Source organism: Gobio gobio (assembly GCF_949357685.1).
Source record: "Gobio gobio genome assembly, chromosome: 1".
In the NCBI taxonomy this organism is placed as follows: domain Eukaryota; kingdom Metazoa; phylum Chordata; class Actinopteri; order Cypriniformes; family Gobionidae; genus Gobio; species Gobio gobio.
Genome location: NC_137097.1, coordinates 75,475,583 through 75,479,727, shown reverse-complemented (window position 1 = coordinate 75,479,727; position 4,145 = coordinate 75,475,583).

Here is a 4,145-nt window from a genome sequence, read left to right as displayed (position 1 = left end):
GAAGGGAGGATCTTGGCACCAGCCTTGCATTCTCTCTCTCACACACACACACACACACACACACACACACACACACACACACACACACACACACACACACACACACACACACACACACACACACACACACACACACACACACACACACACACACACACACACACACACACATTCCTTTCCCTGTTTGGAAATTTAATGGAAATTTTGACCATGACAAACTCTATCAAACCATATTTTTTAAACCACATTAATTATATTAAGCTTAGGTTGTTTTTGTCAAATATAAGGGGGATTCTAGTTTTCTGTAGTAAACACATTTTTGTTTGATAAAATTTGATACTTTTCTCGAATGTGTTCGTTGTCTCTAGCCTTGAACAAGTTCTCAAAAAGTTTTGTGTTTTCACTGAAAGTGTGACCGCTGCAGATAACATTAACTAAGGAGTTTGTAATTGTGTTTTTTGTTACCGGATTAAAAACCCCTCACCCATTGAAATGAGAGTGTAAAAGAACGAGTGTGAGGCTTTTCTGAATGCACAACCTGCATGTCTGAGTTGACCTTCTTGGCAAGAATAAAAGCTTTTAAAGACCCTTTGCTTGTGTTTTTGTGTTGTGTTTTTCAATTCCAGCTTCACCATGATAATTATTAAAGTTTACTTTTTCCACGACAGAAACTCTCAGATGCCTTCAGTTCTTTAAACGCTCTAAGACATGATTGTTCTAGGTTGTAAGTAAAAGATTACTGGAGTATGTTTTACAATACTATTTCAGTCTTTCTGCTTCAAAATCTCAAAACTGTTTATTTCTAGAGAATGAATGTGTCATTTTGAGTGGAAAATTACCTCCAGATGTCACAAGACGGCAATTTACTAAACCTAACAACAAAAGCAATGGTGAAACAGTGTAAATACATTGAAAAAAGCAACCATATTAATTATTCAGGCCCCAGTGCATGATGGGAACACTAGTACCAGAAGAATTAAGTAGGTTTTACTTAATTTTATAACGTTGATATTTACGCTTTAATTTCTACAAGCTTGAATACTAATATTGAATTTACTTTTTCATGTAGATATTACATTAGTTTTTTCTGAAGTATTTACCACATAATCATTTTTATCAGTCTATTTGATGAATGTTCTCATTCTTTGAATGCCCTTTAAATATTAAGAATCACTAACTTTCTGGCTTAACAACGGCTTAAGTTTGGATGATACGTAGCAAAATCCCCTGAGTTATAACAGTGCTCAGTGTTCATGTGCATCCAAACTACAGAGTCTTAAAATAACACTGTGTTGGAAGTGATTTGGCTCCACACCCCTCCACTGTGTTCGTTTTCCTCAAAGTCATGTGCCTTGCTGGAAAGAGGAGGGATCTCCAAAACACAGATCATTTCTGATTGGCTGACATGCATCTTTCATAACACAAGTACACTTATTTAAGGAGTGTGAACTTTATTATGCTGCTTGCTTTTTGCTACGGTGTGCAATAGTGTAATTCTTTTATTTATGCTTAAATATTTATTTGCAGAATTTATTTTCAGAATTTTAATTATGTTTAAATATTTATTTTCAGAATTTATTTTCAGCTCTGAACTCTTTTTTTCTTGTTCTACCTCAGCTTTTTTTACAATTTGTTAAATATTGTTTTTTTTAGTTCTATAAATGTTCCTTTTTTAAATTGAGACTTGTAAAATTGTTATCATCATGATCATTGTGTCATTTTTATGATGTAAATTGAGGGAGCAAAAGCAGTCTTGGCTCCTAATATTGGCTCAAGAAAATCGGCAGCCCGTATCGGTCATCGGCTAAGGCTGATTAATTTTTTTTTTTACAAAATGACATATTCTGGTATGTTATATATATGTTATGACTAGAGGAAAAAGAGTATTTGAATACTATTTTCATATATATAGATGGTTGATTGATGAATGTAAAGTATATATTGCGTTGTTCTAAAATAAATAGTGTGTAAATGTGTATGATGCTTAAGACGCTGTTTGTGTGAACAGGTCAGGTTTTTTAGTGTGATTGAATGAACCCTTTGACACCGAGATGGCGAGCCTACCCAACCCGAACCACAGTGACTTGAGGGAAACGCAAATGGAAGATTCCGGTATGGTCTTCTACTAAGCAGGTGGAATCCATTTTTTCATTGCGTACATTCTGATCGGAAGGATCAGATTCTTTTCCCGACGTTGATCATTTTGCACTATTGACTTTTGCAATACAACTTTCATCTACATCAAAGACACTTTGCATACACCAACATATTTATACACTTTGATTGACAAAAGAACATTTAAACTGAGAAGTAATTGACTGTTATATTGATGAAGAATTGAATTGTTTCAAATTGTTTTGGTTTGTCTATTGTGATTTAATGTAATTTATTTTCTCATATTTTATGTTTTAATTTGGGTTAATCATTTCTATGAGTGGGAACTAAAAGAGTGAAAAGGAACTAAACCCCCAAAATAACAAAAGCTCTTATTAAACTAAAAGTTAGTGAAATTAAATATCTATAACTAAAATTAGAAACTAAACGACTAAAATATAACTCGAATAAACTAGAAGTAAGTAGGAAAGCTATTTAAATAGTGAACAGAGCTCAAAAGGGAACAACAAGGGATTGAAAATGACAATTGTTTCATTTGATTTTAGTTATTTTTATTTCATTGTTGTTGTGATTGTGTTACATTTGCTTTTATTATCATTTTTTTGCACCAATCAAAATTCAATTATATATTTACAGTCATTGCCTGTGTTTTGAGTGCCTTGATTCTTACCCTCCTGTAACCGAACCTAGACACTGGTCCAATATCAGGTGCTTAGAGCGACCTGTCACTGTAACATAGCCACACACTATATAGAATTGTTACACTTAATTTTACAATCAGTGTAAAAAAAACAAAAAAACAAATGCTTGACAGCCCTAATTTGTACAAATTTGCCTTCATCAGAATTTCACCAGACAGTAATAACCCCTAATGATGTAATGTAAACATACCTACTAAGCTCAAGTGCCCATTAAGCACACTACTATCTTTGAGCTCATATTATAAAAAGAAATATATAATTTATCATCCTACTTGATGTCTTAACCAATTGATGTGTTTGTTACTATAAACCTCCTGGAATTTCAAGCTAATCATGAAATTACACATTGCACACTGAGATGGGTATTCATGTTCACACTGTCTGGCGGCCATTTTGAAAGCTGTCTAAAATATTTCACCAGAAGAGTAGCCCCTTAAATGTGCATTTTTTTCTTCTTATTGCAAAAAGAGATTAATGTTTATACTTTTGAATATTATAACCTGGAACCTGGATGTGGGAAATAACAACAGTTCGATCCAAAAGATAGTTTTAGCAACATAGCGCAGATGCTACAGAACATTGTTAGCTTGCTAGCTGTATAAGATTGTGTGCTAAACTAATATATTACTTCACATGCATTACTGGCTTGTACTTTTAAATCCATTATATTATAAATTTACAGTTCTGTGGTTTTACACATCTGTAATTTTTAAAAGCTTCATATTATTGTAAGGATGAGCGTAAAGGGTGCACTACTATGAAAATCACAGCTTCAGTGACATCAATAAGAAAAAGTAAAATTTCAAAGATATTTTCAATAATAGCTGTTCATATTAAAATATGTATGAACTTAATACATGACCTAGATTATATATTTTAGAATTTTTTTTATTTAAAAATATTTATTAATTAAAAAAAGGTTTGCTGTTCCAATAAAGCTCAGTGTGCTCCCTTCAAGCTCATCCACATTAAACGTCTATGTCAATACTTCATAAACAGACTTTAAATATTAACTCATGGTTGTCACTTCACGTTAATCTTTATAAAATTATTCTTTAAAAATGTTGTTTAAAATAAACAAGAATTTTCCCAACAACAAAAAAACAAAAGATAAAGGTACAAAGGTACAAATGTTTTACTGGTACAAACATGTCCCCATTATGCACAGCCAGAGTTTTTGCATTTAATGATGTATATCTTAATTGAAATGCTTTTGTCATTTAAAATAAAATATTATTGTGTGAGAGATTAACATTTTAATTCAACATAACTTCTTGTACTCAAATCAATACCCCGTGCACTAAAATGTCTCAATGTATATTTTGGTGA